Source organism: Prenolepis imparis, unplaced genomic scaffold (genome assembly GCF_030444845.1).
Source record: "Prenolepis imparis isolate NDT839.2.m4 unplaced genomic scaffold, iyPreImpa1.0 SCAF_4, whole genome shotgun sequence".
NCBI lineage: Eukaryota > Metazoa > Arthropoda > Insecta > Hymenoptera > Formicidae > Prenolepis > Prenolepis imparis.
Window position 1 is genome coordinate 15,528,243 of NW_028141162.1, and position 21,440 is coordinate 15,549,682.

Sequence of the window (21,440 nt, forward strand, 5' to 3'; positions counted from 1 at the left end):
AATATTACTTGGAGTATTTTTTTTATTACGTTATATTTTTACGATTATCTCATAAGATTTGCCGTGTAAATTTAAAATATATGTATTTCAAAAGAGACGAAGTATACAAGTTTTATAATTTCTACAATTATGATTGTGAGGTTTAGTGATCTTGCTATTTAAAATCTAAAACAATATTATACGTCAAAATGACAATATTACATGAAGTTTATACATTAGTTATAATTAATATACACATGTGTCAGCGTATCTAAAACCACATTTACAATAATCTCATATTAGTAATCAATTAGTTGCATATATTAGCGAACATATATATATATATATATATATATATATAAAATAATCGCATTATTTATCATAATTGGCCTTAATCGGTTTATAATATCACAGAAAGTTTTTTTAGTTACTATTATTATCATTTCTAATGGATTTTCTACGTAATCTTGTTTTATTTCTATATGCAGCTGAAAATTAGAATTTTTACATATAATTATTATTTTTATTAGAAGAAGTATTTGCTCTAATTTCACAAAGGTTTAGAAAATTCGGAAAGAAAAACTTGTATTTTTTCTTTAAACTTGTAAACTCTCGAAATTATGTAAATCGTTATTTTTTTATAACATTGACACTTTTATTAATTTTTTTTCCATAGACTTCATTGAAAGATAAGAGAGGTAGACGGATATTGTGACCCTCGATAAGTTGACAGGTTTATTGTCAATAAGGGACAAACGCGTACGCGAAAATGGGAGCAAACCAAAATTGTTCTGTCAAACACTGCAGAGCCAAGCACCGTTAGGGCAGAAATAGAATTTTTTGTCACGTTCCACCATTATCATTTCGTTCTCCATTTCCCTTTAGGAGTAAAGTTAGCCCTTTGCTACTAAGCTCGAGTGAACTTCTTCTATATAAACTCACACATTTTATGTATTGTATACAGTTATTGTACTCTTAATACACATTTTTATCTTTTTTTTATCAATATGGATATTCTGTATATTTCACGGTTAACGTGATTTTGCGGTATCGAAAATTTGCTTCCAAAAAATTTAAAGTTTAATTTATTTTATATATACATATATATTATATATACCTATATATAATACACTGCAACGTGTATACGCAGTATTTAAAAAACAAATTTAAAAGCTTAACAACTTGCTCTCTAAAAAAGTATATTACATGTGTGAATAACAGCAGTGTAAGTGTACAACTTTATTAACAGTTAGCAGAGTTACAAGCTGCTTCCAACTTTTTCTCCAAAATAAGATTAGAAGTTTGAATGGTCTTTTTTCTCTAAAACAAGATTTCTGCTCATTTGCCCCATTTTCTAACCACTGTCTCAATTAATCCGTTCAAAAACTTTAATTATCGAGAATGTGAGTATTCCGTCGTATGTCGCAAGTATCAACGTAGATTGAGGAGGAACGCGGCAAGGTATATGTCGTAATAATTCATCTAAAACTGTGCAAAACTCTACCTGTGTAATTTTGAAGTTTCACAATGGTAATATGTTATTTCCGTAAGATGATAAATTTTTCAAACTTTAATTAACTTGTAACCGGGATATATCTATTTTTTTTTGTCTTCGCAGTTGATCCGGAGTCTAACAAGTTTGTTACGCCTTATCGTAATAGCGCTTTGCATTTTCATACAAGCTTTTGTATCGAACAATAGTGAAGCTATGTGACACTTTTACCAAACACTATGGAAAGCACTATCGAATCAGCTTTTCTTTCCCGTAAGAACATAAATGATACCTTCCATTTTTCTTAACACAAGATTTATCGGCAACTTTCTTTTAAAAATTGCGATCAATATTTTGACATATATTTATCGATAAAAGTCTATTGAGTCGTTGACATTTTTCATATTGATATGAAATAAATGAGACGAATCGTATTCAGAATCGGATAACCATATTCGATGGGAGGAATAAAGTTTTAGAATAGAAATATAAAAATTCTTTTTAATATCGAAGATATAATATTTTTAATCTAGATGCATAATAAAAGTGCGCTTCTCACTATTTTAATCACTTTACAAAATAATTGTTTAGCGTTTAGCTACATGTATCCTGACTCGAGTTCGTAGCACGTACATTATTATTTTATGATTGAGTTTATATTTCCGCAGCATTGTATAAACCATGCGCACAACGTTGCTTCCTGCATAATTTATTTAAAGTCTGTAGCACGCTCCACATATGCGGAAGCTATACGGCGATGAACGATGAATTAGATAGCAGATATTTGCTTATATATTTGACAAATTTGTGCAGCTAGCGCGATCATTATACATCTAATTGAAGTATAATAAAATTTTAGACCGAGATAACAATATTATGTGTAAGGATATGTGTGATACGCTGCAAATGTTTACTGGGAATATTTATCGGGAGTATCGAAATATCTGAAGCGGAAATATCCGAAAAATGCCAGATTATGTCACTTTATTGTTACAAGACCATACGTCATATCCCAGAATTCCCACATGTCCGTGTCTTAAAGTAGAAATGGCAGATGCATATAAATAAGAAAAGATGTAAAAAGTTTTTTGAAAAATTACTTTAATAGAAATAATAATATTTACCTGTTTTTAATATATGTGAATTAATAAGAATATCTAATTTTTTAATAATGTAGAGAGATAATATTATCTGCAAGTTAGTATTTTTTCTGCATAAAAAAGAAAATTAAGTCACAATGTCAATTTATAGAATATATTTCGCATTGAAATATCTCGTGTTATAAAAATCTTATTGTTAGGAAGCTTTTAAAAGTTTTGATTACGATGAAGTGTCGGCATTTAATAACGATTAATATTTGCGACGAAAGTTTTTCGTCGTGGTTCATTTAAATTCGTACCGTCTCCACCAATTTTCCAACTGCATTATATCAATTCAAGGATTATCCCCAGCGACTGCATTAGCTCCGAAAAAAAAGATCTCGATCAGACGGATTCCTCTCTGCATTAGCTCAAAAAAAAAAAAAAAAGATCTCGATCAGGCGGATTCCTCTCATGAATTATGATCAGAGCAAATGAGATTCACGCCCGATAAATGCAAAGTGCCAATATTCCGCGGAATTCGAGGAAAGTTACGTATATGGCGCGATAACAAAGTTACGTCTTGTTAAGATGCTACAACGCTGGCGGCGCGTTTGATGTGATCTTAACGAAAACGGGGCGAAGGGGGAAAAGCAAGTTTTAAGGAAAGTTTAAATAAGTTCAAAACCGATGTGTGTATAGAGACGAAGTTGGATTGAAGAAAATACAGTATAATGTTAACCGCAGTTTCAATCATTTCATTCCTAAACGAGAGAGAGAGGTCTGATTAAATTATTAAATAGATTATGTATACGTAACGCTACGTCGGTCGACATAAGATACAGAGATACGCAATTCTCTTAGGCCCGATTGCACCAACATCATTTTAGCCATCATTGAGACTTAAATATGTATCTATCTTTATCTTTTTTTCTAAATAAATAAAGACAAACATATATTTAAGTCTCGCTTAAAACCAAAATGACGTTCGTGCAATCGGGCCTTAGTGTATTTATATGCCTGCCGCGTATTTTAAGCATCTCAGGGAGATCGCGCTTGTACAAAGATGCTCGGTGAAGTTTTTCAAACGTTATAAAATAATACCCGTCAGCAATCAATATCCGATATTATTGCAGCAAAGGTTGCATTACTATCGTTGTTATCAAGCGTGAAAAGGTTAAAGGAGCACATGTTGTACTTTGGAGGAAGGATTTCTAGCTGATTGTGAGAAAAAGAAAAGAGTTCAATTCACTTGTTTCTGTTAACGAAATTGGAATCATGAAAATACACCTTTATCGTCGCATTTAAGCAATAGCACAATATAGAGAATATATATAGGAAAAGCGTATCTCTACCTCAATTTAATTCTTTTATTTTTAAATGCAGTCCGAAATTCACATCTGATAACAATAAAATATTTAATTTTGAAGAATAGCAAATTAAAAATATTATTTTTTGAGTCTCCTTAACACATAGAATAATTTTGAAATTAAACCATTGAAACATAATAATGCGACAGTCTCATAAAAAATGTTACTTTGAGATTATTCTCAAAGTTTAAAAGTTTTCGTATAAATGAGAATATACTCTCTTTTTCATTTGAATGAAAGACAAATCTTTTAAGGGTCATTAATTTATATAAAAGAAAATATCTAAATCAATCATTTCGCGACACTAGTGTTCATATATATATTTGAAGAATATTCTAACATATCTATATGAAAGTAATTATATGATTTATAATATGCAAATAAAAATATATATAATTTGGAAAATCAATTTATATGGAGCATTATTATTCGTGTTAAAATCTCTAGAAGTTTAGGGTAATATTACATACAAATGATTACACAAGAGAAATCTTGTGCGTGACGTCAACTTAGGTAGGTGCGTTTGAATTCGAACAAGGAAAGTATTTCAGATTAATTAAAGCTATATCACCGTGCAATATCGCTTCTTTATAGCGTCCTATCTATCTCTTGTTTTGGGTCAAATAAAAACGTCTAATCTATTTCTTCTATCAGCGTGGCGTATTTCACGTTAATGAATGCCATCTATTTGGAACACACAGGGTGGTGGAAACTTAACACGGCGCCATTAGCTAACTGTTTAGCTTTTCCCGATTCAAATCCACAATTCCATTCGCACAAACGTTAGCGATTATTTAGCGACATATAGCTTTTTCTTCAATATTGGTAAATACATACGCGGAGACGTTGCCGTTTCACAGAACTTTATCGTCGTTCTATCTATATCAACGTGCCATGAAAGCAAGATACACGAGGGAAAAGCAACATCGTCTCGTCATCCCTCGTCTAAATTATGCGGACTTGTCCTACGAAGTTAGCACGCATTACGTTCGCGGTAAACGCAATTTTCTATGGTTGACAGTGCTGTAATTCACACAGCATGCATAGCAACGTACATCAACGTAACATGCGCTTTATCGATGTCTTGCAAATGTAAAGAGGAAATACAAAAAGATAAACTTGTTAAATTGCGCGTACAATTACAAATATATATGATTAACTTATGTACCGGACTGATTTTTTAATTTAACGCAATTAATTATAATATATATTTAAATTACCTAATCTAACAACATAATCTTGATATTATTTAGTAACGACTGGAGGATTAAATAACGACTATATATACGTTTCTATGTGTTTTCTGTTTCCTTCGCATCTCTCCTCCTCTCTTCTCTTTTTCATTTATAAATTCTGTAATAGATATAAAGTTGTGTAAATTCATTCTAATTATAATCATTTGTATAGCTGATAACTAGTCTAATCTTAATCTACACACGTAGCTAGTTGCTTACATTAATCCAGCTTTGACATGTTTGCTAGGACTCATGTAAATTCCCTGCAGCATAGTTGCTTATATACGTGCATGTATTATCTCACCCCTCAACGGACATTGCCCTAAGGTACAATAAAATTCTCTCTCTCTCTCTCTCTCTCTCTCTCTCTCTCTCTCTCTCTCTCTCTCTCTCTCTCTCTCTCTCTCCTCTCTCCTCTCTCCTCTCTTCTTCTTTCTCTGTCTCTCTTTTTGTCTCATATCTTTCTCAGCCATATTATGTGCAGTCACGCACATTAGGAACGTCATGCTAGAGTTACAAGTTTTTGAATATCTTTTGTTTAATGGCTCTGTAAAGCGCAAATTTTGAGGCCGCGGTAAGAAATAGTTGCATCGTAAACTTTTAACATTTCTCACCGGTACTATTTTAAACTTTACTAAAATATCGAGCCACGAGATTTATTCTTAAGGTCAACGATAAAAATCGAGCGAAGTGAGATTACACTACATCACTGCGACAAGCAATATCGAAAGTACGGCCAAGAAACAAGATAAAATCATTCGAATTATTATGCTCGCATAATAACGAAAATCGTATAACAAATTTTTATCAAATATTTACAGGTTCTTTGGAATTGTGTATGAAGATACAGAAAAAAATATAATTAATACTAGATAATTATATATCAGTATATATATATAAAATTCTGAGAATACCAAAATTATGTAAAAAAAATGCATGAGAAAAGAAGACTGTCTCCAAGTCTTTTTACGCTTCTAAAAATTTTATTAGAAACTAGAAGCTAACACATAGGCATAACTATAATTACGTGCGGTCAGCTATGTCCCTGCTTTTACTACTGAAATTTTTAGTAGCACTCGTAACTTGGAGAAAAGGAATTTTTCCACGATATATAAAAATTTCCACATTAACTTATATTCGATTAAATGTATATTTCCGTAATAAATGAGTGTTCCTGTGATAAATGGATTAATTATAAAAAGCTTTACAGTTTGATCATTCATCTGGTTTGATTCTATTAAATTTATATTTTTACGTAGTACGTGATAAAGTCAATCGTTCATTTCTTGCATTTTTTGATGTTGATATTAATGCTGCAAGAGATTGAAAAACGCGTGGATGCGTTAATGGATTGCGCGATGATGAAGTCTATGTAGTAGAAAGCATCTGTATAACAGATATGTCAAAGGTATAGCACCAAAAAAGACAGTTTGAACATCTTCTATAAAGATAATAGCGAAAGTTTACTCTTCCTTTGTTTGCGAACTCAAGTTCTTTCTTAAAAGTTAGACATATCTCAGGAACATTATTTGGAAATGAGCGATTACATACACCTTCGTGCAACGTGAACTGTGCGTGTTACTTTTTTTCACCGAGAAATTTTTGATTATATATAACAAACTATAAAATTCGAAAAAAAAAGAATTTTACGTGTTTGTACAAATTTTTTTCTTATTAACATACGAAAATTAAATATATATCTTGGAATTATTTAATAATATTCAAATATACATTCTGCACAATCTAGTGTGTATATTACCAAGTGATATGAAAAAACGTAGGCATGCATATTTTCTTTATTTTCGGATTATTTCTTGACTGTGCTGATTCAAAAGATATTTCTTGAAAATATGGACCGCGAGTCTTAAATAACGCGTATTGAGCGTTGAAAGGAGAATATATGTAAATTGTTATTCACGGAAAGTCGAAGCGAGTGATTTCGCTGTTGGCGACACAATGTAACGGAGTCAACGTAGGGCGAAAAAGGGAGAAAATAAAAAAAGACGAGATCAGCGTATCGGGTGGTAAAATCGCCTTGACTCGAGCCCTCGGATTAACGAGCATCGTCGTTGCCTTTGCGGATGCAAAGATAATATGCTCTGATCAAAGCTCTCTCTTTCTCTCTCTATCCGCTGTGCGCGCAGTTGACAGACGTGAGATCGATCCTCGTGTTTTTACTCAAGCGGCACGAAAAAATAACATACACGAGCGACGACGACGACGTTCCATTTTTCGCGTCCCGCATCGCGTGAATCGTTTATTCCCTCCTGGGTCACGTTAAACACGTTCAAGTTAGGCTTGGTACTTTCCCGGAGACATCAGGCTCTTGCTCTGCTAAGTTAATTAAATATTTCGGGAGGGAAAATCCACGAGCGAGTCGTGAAAAACGACTCGTCGATACGTAACCGAAACACAGTTTCATTATTTTCGCGCGACGAATTCGCGTGCAAGCAGCTTATAACTCTTCCATCTTCCTTGCGGCACAACCGTAAATGAAACCACATCTAATAGGATGAATCCTAATTGATCCCCGAGAAAATTTCCTCGACCTTAATATCCAGCCCTAATAACTTCAAGTTAACATTTCCTTCCAAACAGTTTGTTCCTTAATATCACGCGAGACAAGTATTTAGAGTACTTAATATACAACTGCAATTTAATTTTCGATTTTAATAGTCACTTGTATAATAATCGATTTATGTTGTAAAATAAATTGTTCAATGTACTTTTTTCTAAGAAAGTCTGCAATATAATTACACAATTAAAAGTCATTCGAATATCTTTTTCTCTTTTTTCTTTCCTTTTATTACTTGATAAAAATCCCTGATTTCTCTCTCGATTGAACAAGTCCGAGCTTTATGCGAAGCGCTTTTTAACGAAACAGGTGTTAAGAAAACGTCATGCTGTTTTAAAGCATAAAGTGAAGGAAATACGTTACGCTCGCCCCAAGACTGTGCCTGTGTAAAACAGTACGAGTTGTGTGTTCACAAACAACGCGAACCACCCCTTTGTGCAACGGTCGGGAAAGTAAAGTGGTGTGCAATGCATTTCCACTGCAGCGAAAATGCATGGAAGCCTAGCATTGTTGCAGCCTTCGTAAATTTTCACGCAAAGAAAAACGCGCAGCAGCGTATGCAACGGACATACGATGCGATTCTCAATAAAGATGATATATGTTAAATGATACCATCCAGCAGAAATCATACATTCATGTCGAACGCAATGCAAATCCAATTTCACGTACACCGTAAAGTATAATAAATACAAATGATACGTCGAATTTTCCGGAAATATTTATGTATCTATTATATATGCAGAAAATCGCAGATACATCATATCAGCCTTTGCAGTCACATACTCTACGAAAAAAGTTTGAAGTAAATTTTTTCTTAACGTGAAAAAATATATAATAAAATTTTCGAGAAATTTTGAGACTTTAAATTTTAAACATTTAATGTGAAAAATGTAAATGTAAGATTTCAACTGTAAATGCAGATTTTTGTTGCGCGTATATGCAAATTAGAGGAGAACTCGAGATATAAAGACATATGTACCTATATTTCACGAATATACTTTCATAAATGTAAACATGCAAAGGAAATGTTATGCAAAGGAAATGTTATGCACACGTGTTTAAGTAAGAAAATGAAATGAAAAGGTACAATAAATGAAAATGGATGTATGTATGACCTGAGATGAATGCGTGCGCGCTCTTTGTATCTATCTCTTTGAAATGTAATAAATGTGTAACGCTAGGAGGATCTCGCATTTTTTCCGGTCTTGTAAGAACAATAAAATCAAGTTTCTTCAAGTGGTCTGAGAGACATTATATGATGACTTATCTGAACTTAAGTGTTCACCCTCGTTTATCTTAATAGCGCGAGCGAGCAGTATAAATATCATTTGCATATCAGAAAGAATGTAGCGTGACAAGAAGGAAGAGGCGGTATAAAAGTATGAGTAATGTTTGCGATGCGCCACATCGTTTTGCGTTTCCCGGGGTTGCAATTTACGAGTGATCGGGGATAAACGCGCGGGGATATCGGCGAACGTCGTATTTTCAGCGGTAAATATCTACGTAGGAGCGATGTGCATTTTTCGAGACAAGTTGACGCAAAATCTTGATGCGAAAGAGAGACGTGGAAGGCGAAAATTCTCGCGCCGCACAACTAATACATACATACGTGCATTATGTGACGCAGCGATAACGTCGACCGATAACACGCGGTATTATCTCGCGTCGCGCAATATGTACATAACGCATTAAGAGCAAGGTACGCGTACCTTTACGGTGAGCGAGAGAAATCTTGGATCTCGCGATTACACAAGCCGTAGGTGGTTGCAGCGACGTAACGAGGGGGATAAATCGACTCGCTCGTCGTCGTAACCCCGTCTATTTCGCTGACATTTCGCCGCGAAAGTAATACACGATTCTATAGCACGTGTCCCTGAATATGCCGACACTAGCTCTGTTAGAAGCATGAATATTTTACGGAATTATTTGAATAAAAATGATGAAATGAGAGATATTACAAGGAGAGAATTGGAAACATTTAAATGAAAATGATATGATAAAATGAAATGTGGAAATAATAAAAAAAAAAAGATTGGAAAATGGTACACGAGAGTCGACAGAATAAAATTTTTAATTTACATTGTCTTTCCAATCTCTCTTAACACTTTATTTTTAAATTGTCAGCCATTTATTCTGCAATAGCAACTCCGTAGTTTAATTAGCCAATTTCGAATACTTTTATTTGCATTTCTTTTACATTAGATGCTTTTTATATTATATGTTCTTTTTATATTATATGTCCTTATTATTCAAGAAGAAAAGTAAAATGTTTCCTCTTGAAAATATATTAAAAATAATTTAGAAAAAAATTTCTTTTCTATTTTTTTCTTCCTTAATTAGATCTTTTATATATACATGCAAATATTTGTTTATTTGATATATTTTGATTAATTTAGATCACTCCTTTTTCAAATCTACAGCGTAATATTTATTCGAGGTATTTTTTTCATTCAATATTACATATAAAAATTAATTAAAAATTGAATTTTTTGAAAATAAAAAGTGCACAATTTGTGTGTGATTTTTTTTATATATAATTCTTTTTATTATGCGCAAATTAATATTTATATTTGAACGAAAAAAATGATTGTTTAATATCGCGCGAAATAATCGGTTCGCGCAGGTAGTTATTTTTCTCTTTATTGATTTTCTGCAAGCGTTTGCTTAATTCTTAATTAATAGTGCTGCCGTTTAAAACAACATCGAGAAGCGCATTAATCTTTAACTCTCCGTTAACATGCGAGGCAATTTTAATGCCTGCGATTCGTGTAAATGGCCCTTTGAATTAATTGACGAAGGGATTCCAACCCAGCGCATGATACAATGGAAACAGACACGTATTATTAAGGAAATGCGCACGGAAGACGCGCGAAATTATTATTCTGATCAAAAGGGGTGGGAGAAGGAAACAGGTAACAACAGAATCGTGTTGTATCATTCTCCTGGGATTACGTAAACGACCATGAGCCAACATGCGTACACGAATTGGACACACCCTGCTCTCTTACTCCGTGGCATATCGCCCGAAATTTCGGAGTTCGCCTGTATCACGTACATGTGTATGCGCGAGTAAATAAGGGTACCCGCAGGAAGCGCTGCCAAATTTACGGTTCCGTAATTTCAAATATCTACACATTCGCGAACGTGCACTATCGTCGTGCGAGAGGTATCCAGCCGCACCGATACTAAAATGGACCAATTACCCAATTGCTATCTTCGTAAAGAATTAATCACTGATTTGTATATGCAAAAGTTCTTAGATGCATTTTCAAGCAAGTCTTGTTGGCACAAAGTTTCCTAATTTACGAGACAAATCTAATTCGCAAATTGCGCTTGATAAGTTATCGAAGTGGAATTAAAGTTTCGTCTCTTCCTTGTTTTCCGTCAAATTATTTACACTATGCGGAAGATAAAGGAGGAAACAAAACTTTGATTCTAACTCTTGGTAATCTCTTGCCAAGTTTATGTCTCTAAGATTAGATGTGTGCAAGTTAGCAGCTTTGCAATACGAAATTACACACATACACACAGTGTCCCGAAACTTCAATGTCTGACTTCGTGCACGTATGCCATTCGGATAGCTTGATGAAGCCCTTTATCCGATACAACATGGCGAGAAACGTCGAGTGCAAAATCGCTTTCCATTGTCGCAAAATAACTCCGATCCGTGATGATGAACGAACTGCGACGTCTCGCTGTTATCGGCACGTTGTCTGCCGGCGAGGCGACGAGAATTCGGGACAATGGAGGAGACGGCTAAGTCCCATGACCCGTACAAAACCGGTGCCACTTGTTACGCTCAATGCGATAGGAATTGTTTTCTCGACGCCGCCGTTCTAGGTTCACACGACTATCGCGCCGCGATCGATATTACGCGCTTATTCTCGGGCAATCGCTCAAAGGTAGGTCGAAAGATCTAAAAGGAAGTTACTGTCGTGGTAATTGATGAACGAACGTTCGATCCCGGCCTCGCATTGATTATCCGAGCATCCTCCAAGTGTGCACTCAGGTTATTGAATAGCGATGAAAAATATATCTTGTTATAAGCTAATTATAAGCTTCTTTTCTAGCTCTAAACCGCTATTTCCAAACTAAATTTGCCTTATAAGTAAATTAAAACTGTATATAAGTTTAGAAAAAAATTCTTTAGAGCATTTTTTTCAAACAGATAAAAAATGTTGAATATTTGATGGAATAATTATTCGATTATATGAATTTATTCTGATTATTGCGCGTTCTCTGCGACTGCAAAATATGCAAAATATGTATGTATAAGGGCAAGGTAGGGCACGATCGATGCGTATGGCGTAACAGAGATTTGAAAAATTCATGGGAACCGACATCAAACCCAAGAGGAAAAAGGAAACTTGTTACGATCTCTGAAGAGATCACTGTATCGTGCTCTAAGAATAGAATATTTATAAGAAATTGACTTTTGAGAATGCAGACTTTTGAGGAAACGATCGCTTTTGGTTAACAAATTGTGTTGCGGTATTTTTTTTCTTTTTATCTTAATTTATTTTAAAAAACATTACTATATATAACTTAGATAACTTAGATATATATATCTTATTATTTTATATTTTACGTTATATATTTTTTGTGCATAAAAAAATTTTAAATTTTAATCTGATATAAAATTCATTCCATTAATATATTCTGCGAAATTTATGAAATCTCCCGTGAACCATATTTTATTCGTTATAAAATATTTCTACGTAAAGAAGAATATGTTTATTTTACAAGAGACTATTATATAGCAATTTTAAATAGCAAGAGCAAGAATAGGTATATATATTTCAAGCGTGGTTTTAAGGTACTAACTAACTCGGCTGTTGCAACAAAACTCATTGCAACTTGCAATTAAACTTTCTTCGTCGTTGTTTCAAATCATTGTTATATCCACGTCGTTACATCCACGGAACTGTTAACACCCGGGCACCATTTCGCGTCATGGCTTTATGATTTGAATAATTGTAACTACGGATATAAACCTCGTCGCGATAGCTACGACAAGATATTCTTGAAGTCGCAACAGAGATTTTACTACACACATGTGTCATATTTTAAATGTTGCGATTTATTTCAAATTTAAATCATCAGTGTATCAAGGAATGAAACATTGATCGCGACTCTCCCGGGCGACTTCAAGAAACGCAATTGTTTAATTTCAAGAGATTATATTGAGGTGAAAATAGAAGAAGAGTGACATTTAACATTTAAACAAGCTATCTCTCGTGTTAATTAATTTTTATACGAGAGAGTGTATTTCAATTCTTCTAAAATAGAAAACTCGAACATTGTATCACCAACAGTCGTTTGACTAAACCGTTTACCCGAAACTACTACTTCGTTCACGCTAGTTTAACAGGTGTCCAACTTACGCGCGTCGTCTCTGCCGTGAACAAGCGGGCACCTTCGAACGGCCAAGCGCGCAAAAGGCGAAAATCTTCCACGGACAAGATTCTTCGAACAAGTTGCAAGAGTAAGAGTATCGTCGAGATAAACTTCCGGCGAATTCGAGAAACGTCACCGAATCCACCACCCGCGTATTTTTTTTTCACTTCACTTTTCCCGAGGAATGTGAAGGTGCTCACTTGTCCACTGGTCTCTCTCTTGTATCCCAAACTCCTTCGACAACAACTTCCGCGTTCTTCACGTACCGGGTCAACGGAACGGAAACAATCGACAGAAGATGAATCGATCTCACTCGTACATGATACAACTCGTTTTGATTTCACTTGATCGCGCGACGACGACGACGAGAGAGTCGCGCGTAAAACGTTGGTCGCTGATGATCGTGACGCGTCTCGGACTGACCTGGTTTCCGGAGAGAGGATCCCCCTTCCTAGCTGACGAACGCGCGGGAACCGAGGCTCATGTCAAAGTCAGTTGAGCGACAAGCAGCGAACCCGGCGGAGAACCGACTCTCTACGATGGGACCTCGCGATCCTCTGGACTTCTGCCGTGCTCTGTGGCGTCGCGCGTACCCCGAACGACGTTCACACACAACCGTGGGAGAATAAGAGGGAGGGAGGAAACGACGTCACGGCGCACCTGCGCGCCTTGAAAACGCGCGCTTAGCGAAAACCCGGGCCCACCTTCAACCGACCGGGACACCCCGAGCTTCTGTTCCAGCAGCTCCGCTCTGTTCCGGCAACCTCGCTCTCTCCATCCTCGCTGCAAGCTCAACGTCTTTACGGATTCGTCCTCGGGCGAAGATAAAGTCGACGACTGCCACCTGACGATTCTCTTGGCATCGGGCCAGCATCGATTCGAGCTTGTTGCGAGTTTTGGAGAAGCGTTTGAAATTCGGGGGAAATATAGCGTGAAGATCGATTGGAGAATAGCGGATAAATGGGATAAACTGCGAGGAGCTTTGGAAATTTCTCGTTGCGATAAATAAAAATGAGGGAAGAAATTGTTGAATGTTTGAAATATCTCGATATTATGGAAAATTATCATTAAGACTGATACAATCTGTTGACTCTAATGACCTTCTCTTTCGTCAAGTCATGGAGATAATAATTCCAACTATTAAAATCTTCATTATCTTAATTATGATGGTTGAAATTGTTATTTTCATGACTTGATAAAAGAGGAAGTATTTCTGGATCAACGACAGATAGAAGGGGAGAAAGTAATAATGATGAATATCAACGTAGAATTTAAAAAAAGAGGGATGGAAAAAGAACTCAAAATCGAACGCAATCGCAAACTTCACTCGGAATCTTTTCTATAGACTTTATTCAACCGAATAGAGAGAGAGAAAGAGAGAGAAAAAGCCAGGGTAATTTGCAAGAACTTTTTATTCGAAGCAAGTAGTACGATGTAACGCTTTTCTGACTAATAACTTCAAGCATTCAGATCTGCTAATATCGCTGTTGCGACTACATTTCCAATTAACGTATCCGGTAGATGCAGCTGCACCGGTGTAAAATGGTTTAACAATGTATTGTTTACCCAGTTGATATTCAGCGACGTTTCAGCACCTGAGTTTGCTCTTTGCTTTAACATCGTGGTGAACGTAGAACGCGCTGAATATATATGATCCTCCAACATTAACTTCGTGGTCATAAAACGCACGAAATCGCAATTTCGCAGAAGGTGAAGCTTTTATGTAATCACAAAGCCATTCACGAAACCAGTAAAATGAGTAAAAGATCTGATCTCTTCGCCGAAGAGACATTTTGCGAAATGACATGAAATGGTAATCGAACGAAATATATATCTCTCTTTGTCTTATTTTATTTTAATACTTAATGTCTCTACATAAGTATAAAATCATGTTCGCGTAATTGCATGCATTATGAAAATGTGTCTTAACGTCTTAACTTGTGAGCTTTTATGTGACAAAAGCTTTCATAACTTTTACCCGAAAATAATACATGAATTCATCACCATAAAAAGTATGAATTTTTTATACATAAAGATGAATAGCTCTTCTCTGTTACAGACAAATTTTATTAATTTTCTGTTGATGTTCATAAAAAAGAAAATTATGCGTCATATTATAAATATATTTGAATAAATTATATGATATTGATCAAATCATGTTTGAATATTAAATATGTCGAATGAATTAATAAAATTTGAATGTTTTAATCAATGCACATAGCTTTTCAATTAATGCTGTTGCTGCTTTAAAAGTAGATATTATAATAGCTAGGATGTCAATCTAGACTCTCTAGTCTTAGATAATTCTGATAAGTTGAAATCGATAAAATCGCTTTTATTCAGTTCGTTCTACTTCGATCTGTTAAAAATTGGCGTCAGCCTATATATAGAGCACACTTTGTCTCGAGAAAAATCGATGACGATTTATGTCGCTCATATGAATTTAATTTAATCTTCACAACGCGATTACACGGAGAAAATTATTTTACCACGTTAATGCACATTTAATCAAGATATACAATATTCGTCTATGAGAAATAATTTAAAACATATATATATACACATCTTATATGCAGTACATATTCATACATGCGAGCATTTAATTATGCATTGAATATTGACCGAAGAATTAGCTATACAGAATGACGGTATACCTATATATACATACATCCACATATATATTATATATATAATGTGTCGTGTGACAAATGGCAAATGACAGGCTGCATATTTCAATATTAGCAAGCTTTTAATCATCAATGCAGATGTATAATTTCTGATTCGTTCAATAAATTTAAAACTAAAAAAAGAAACGAATATCTATTCTTTCAATTCGTTTCAATTTTTATTTAGACTAAATAATTTTATTTATGCACATATCTGAAAAAAAATCGACAAAGATTGAATTAACAAAGAGAGGTTCTGTGCTGAAATATCTTAGAACTACAAGAGTTCAGCCAATATAGACGAACTCTGTACGTATTAAATGTGTCGAGAGGTTAACACCCTACACCCACGGGATGGCCGCGGCTGACCCATTAAATCGTAAACGTATCGACATCATTAATGAGTTGTGCGCGTACGCACTCACTCACGCACGCACGCACGCATTTCACGCATGCACACGCGCATCGACGGGTCGTCGAGAAGAGGGCGAACAATGCGCGCCACAACTGGGTCAATACTGCCCCTGTCCTTCGTTTGCCTACACACCCCACGCTTCTTTTACCTTCTCGTTCTTGCATACGAGAGACGAAACACGGATCGCTAAGTGAGCGTCGGTTGTCGAGGGTGACAGTGAGTAAGGTACACAAGTTAAGGGTTTCTTTTGCATCGCGAACTTTTCGGGGGCAGCGCTCTGATCGATCCAGATATATTATTAATGGTGTTACACTACTAAAGTAAAAGAAAAATATCTTACTGACGTCTGATATGTCCAGTTCTTTTTCTAGTTTGTTGATTTAAACTTGAAAATCTCACTAAACATAATTTTAATCTTGGTTATTATATTATTTTTGTTATAACAGAGAAAAATTTAATTATAAATTTAGTTTGTAAAACTCCTTTTGATCAAAACGAGATAGAATATTGTAATTATGCACGATATACTCCGCTTTGATTTATCATATTTTTGTATTAATTATAAAAATAACAATTATATACGTTATAAATTAAAGTATAATAAAAATGCATTATAACAAAGAGAAAGTTAATGGATAAAAGTTACGTAAATGTCATTTACTTTTTTATCGCAAAGTTGTCAATTCTTGTTGAACGTTTGTGGGCTTGTAGATAAAAGGTTTAACAACAGAATATAAAAACAAAAAGTGACAAAAGGAATTTAAATATTGAAAGTAAACTAATAGTCGCATGTATATCATATATGATATACTGTAATGTTTTATGTTTTAATCCGGAAAAGATTCTGCGAGCAAAATATGAAATGTCACAATAAATTGTATATGGTCTTCATCTTTCAAAGATATCACTGAATAAACAGTTTTATATCTGAACATTTTTAGATTAAAAATTTTATAATTTTTACTTTATATAAATAAATTATAAAAAACGTTTAGAAATATGAGAGAATAGATATAAAGATATGTGTAAATATACGCACACACACGCACATATATATATTTATTTATTTATAGTTGCCACATTTTTAGAGATTTAAGTTTTGTTTTCTTAAAAAAAAATTGTTCTATTTTATATAATACGTTATAGATATATTTATTATATTATATATTATATATATATTTATATTTAATTATTTTATATACATATAATATAAAGCAAAATAATTTTTTGATCGGGAGATTTTACACATATATTAGGATAAGCAGCATAAAATTATAAATAAATTTATGTTGCAAAGTATAAAATATAAAATACATAGAATTTCTAGATAACTTATTGAAAAATACCTTAAGTACAAATTCTTCGATGAATTTGAGAGAATCTCGTGAATTCTCTATGATTTCGTTTGAGCAATTAAGATAATTGTCAGAGAGGTGCCGCGGCGTTAATTGCTAGAAGGAAACAAAGTAGCCGCAAAGTTTTCCCGAATCATTCCCCGAAATCTCTGCGCCTCGGGATTTCGATGAAACTACAGTAGTCGCCGAGAGGAAACCGCGGTACCTCCATCATGAACAGGATGCACGTAATACTTTCTCAGGGTGTGTAACCCAGGCGCCGTGACGGTGAAAAACGGAAGAGTCGGAGGACGCGAGGGAGGCTGGAAAAAGAGTGGAGGCGCCGCCGAGACGTTTCTCGGATAAAATTCAAGGAAGAGGAAGCGTAAGTGACTAGCCAACCGAGACTTTTGTGTTATATTGTCTTTGGATCCTTAGCCGCGCGAAGAAAAACTACAGTATTCCGCTTCCGATGTTCGAACACGTCCTATTCGGCACGTTTTGAAACTTCTTTATTGTTCCTCGGTGCGGATGGTGCACGGGAAATGAATTTGATTCATTGAACGAAATGACCTAAAAACGTCGAAGTAAAATCGACGTAAAATGAAGAGCAAAGTTATTAAATGCAGGAGAAAAAACTCATTAAAAATCTTTTTCCGTGTACTTTTTAATAGAAATTATCTCTTTCTCTATATCGTATATATTGAGCATAATTGCAGTTTATGGAAGAACAGAAATCTACAAAATCTCTCAAGTGCCATATATTTTCTTCGCCCTCTTCATATATAACATTTTTCCTCTGTGCATTGTGTGCGCTTTCATTCCAATGCACTTCCCCGTGACTCCACTGTTGTCTGGCTACTCTTTTTCTAACTTTTTAGAGGCTATTTGCATTTAAGTACTTATCCAACGGAAAGCAGGCAAATTCCGTTACTTGCCGTTAATGCAGTATGAGAGGATTTCTTGAAAGTGACGCGTAATCTTTATCACTTTACTTATGTCGCGCCGCTTCTTTTTTATTACGAACGGCTCACCTAAAGCTTCTTTGAGAAATGTAAATAAGGGTGCTGCTGTAGAATAAATATTCATGGGGAAAAAATATATCCGAGTTATAAATTAATATCACTAAACTATAGTCACAAATTTAAATTAAATTAAAATTGAATTAAATTAAAATTTAATTTAATTTAATTTTTAATAATTTGTATATTTTTTTCTTTAATTTGAAAAGGATTTTAGTAGAGCAACGAGAAATCTAATTTTGTACAATGGCATATTTTTTTGTAATATTTTTGATGGGTTAAATATTGATATTGAACATAGAACATATCTCTCTCGTTTGCGTTTCATTTAATAAAAAATTGGAAATATCTAACATAACGTTTTTTGCTTAACTATTGTCACTTGAAAATGTATTCAATTTGATTTGTGTTTTGTAAATGTTGTCGTATTTTAATTTTTTTTAAACCTAAAGTTTATGATCTGAAACCATATAATAGCATTACAGTAAATCTGTTTATATTAAATTTTAATAAATTTATTTCAAAAGTGTCATATTATATATTGATTGCAAAGTCGATAAATCGATAATCGTTAATCCTTTCAATATTTCTAAATGATGAAAATTAATGCGATAGATTTTTTGAAGAAAGACCATTAGCTTCTGCGTTGACTTCTTTTAGCTTCAATGCGAATAATAGATGAAATGTGTTCGATGCGAATAATTCAAAGCTAAACTCGATCAACGGCGAATCTCTCGCTGCTTGACGCTTATCGGAAAATCGAAGACGACGTGATAAAGAATCCGGTCCGTCTCGACGCTAAAACGTTTGCTGCATCGAGAGGGCGGACCAAGTTTCGAAACCTGATGCAACGTAGAGATGTCGAACAAACTCCTTTAAGGTTCCTCTCGCGTGCAACACGAATGTATATATACTTATATACATATATATAAAGATATCAGATTCATGCATGAAGTATGCACGAAGCCGTCCGCGAGAATCGCGCGTGACGCACGTGAAATTCTTCTAATTCATATCCCTGTCATGATTGCGAAATTTGCCCCGTCCGATATAATTCAGCCGAGCCAACAAGTGTAAAACTTGACACAACTCAAAAAAAAAACAAGAAGAAAAAAAAATGATCGCAAAAAATATGACTCCTCGCTCTCTCTATACGGCCGTGTTTCTGTTCGAAACACGTCGTTTCCGCGAATACATGTCTCGCATTTTGCAAAATGCGATAGAATCGTGTCGTGGAAAACGAATAAATGTGCTTCTTGACGCGGTGCTTATGTGATTTATTATCGCGTTCGAATCGGACGCATTCAGTTGAATCGCACCGCAAGACGTTCTCGCGCTCCCGCAAACCTCCCCGAGATACCTTCGCGCGCCCCCGGTAACCTGACTCTGATCGTTAAATAATTACACGGTATTACGGCAGGGGAGGTAAAATTACAGCGGCAGAAAATTACAACAGCGAAATGTGATAAATGCTGCGAAGCGATCACGTGAATCCCCGTCGGCGTCGAAAAACTGCAGAGCGGATTTTCACAATTTTGCCGAAAAGTGATCAATGAAAATGTTAATTGTTGCAGTAATTACATCTGGTGATTGAAGAATCCCATAATGAAAGGTTGCGAGAGAAAAAGAGAGAGATTGGTAACATTATTTATTTTTAAAAATTTTTTATGTTTTGCTCCGATTAGTTCGTGTAAACATAGAAATTATTTAATCCACCAGAAAATTGGATAAACTTCAATTCTTGTTCATAGATGCAGATTTTCTCTCCTCTTTGATTAATAAAGCTAATTATAATTAATAAACTTGATTCCTGAAAAAGAAAAATCTTATTGAATTTTTTTTGTTTTATTTATTTACGGCTTGTTTTATTTATTACGTTTTGTTTTATTTACGGTCAGTGCCCGCAGTCAAAAAGTTGTAAAATTTTTACACGAGGACCCTTTTACTACCCCCCAATCTATTCTTTTTAGAGGATTGCACGCCGTAATACACCCGGTAGCTTATATATCTCACTCTTTACATCTTAAACTTTTAATGCAATAAAAGAAAAGTTTTCCGACCCGAGAGTTAATGTCCATTTTATAAAAACTTGGGCAAGAGTATCCCGTTAAAAGAGATCTTTGTTACCTTTCCATCTCACGGTTATCATAAAACATCCAAAAATGGCGCTTATCGCGAACATAATAACGATGGAACAATAATGTATTGTCGAATTAGGATATAAATAATATTTCAATCTTAAAAAAATTTTTAAATAATTAAATTACGCGATAAAAGTACAATTTATTGTTTTTATATATTAATGTTATTTTTAATTTTTATCTTTGTGTAGCTAAAAAAAACTTATTTTACGATGAAGATTGCGACAGGTCACAATAATAGCAAAGCTTTTTATCGACATCGTTGATGGTTTAAGACAGTAGATCACAAAGGAAATTTCAGGGTTACTTTAATATTGCATATTCCAGATCAATACAACTGCTAACTTGTCATGTGTCACTGGCATATATTCTTTGTACGATATCGTACAGATTACAATTGGAAGTATATCTTAATAATTTATAAGTAGCATTTTTCTCTCTTTCAAAGAGCATTTATTTTACGAATATATTTACCATAAAGTTGCTCAAAAATATTGTTCATCTTTATGGCAGTAATAAGTGTTGAGCAATTAAAAATAAATAAATATCTGATATTTAAGCAAATTAAAAATGAGTTGAATTAAAGCGATCGTGACATGAAAACTAACTTGAATGTTAATCCCTTCGTACAGATAAATAATATTAAGATTTTCATAAATATCGACAAGACACGCTAACCGCTGACATTTATTGGTTATTTAACGTGCAGCATAGGCAAGACTATTACACGCGATT

General features: G+C 34.3%; 1 protein-coding gene across 2 annotated transcripts in view; it reads right to left on the reverse strand.

The window, feature by feature from the left end:
* Positions 1-13,707, reverse strand: part of LOC145935716 (uncharacterized) — a 106,860-nt gene extending 93,153 nt beyond the window's left edge. The window contains exon 1 of one of the 2 annotated variants that reach the window (XM_083037271.1): positions 13,551-13,707. The gene's annotated coding sequence lies outside the window, so the exon portion shown is untranslated. The other variant, XM_083037270.1, reaches the window with a different exon arrangement.
* Between the last annotated feature and the right edge of the window lie 7,733 nt (positions 13,708-21,440).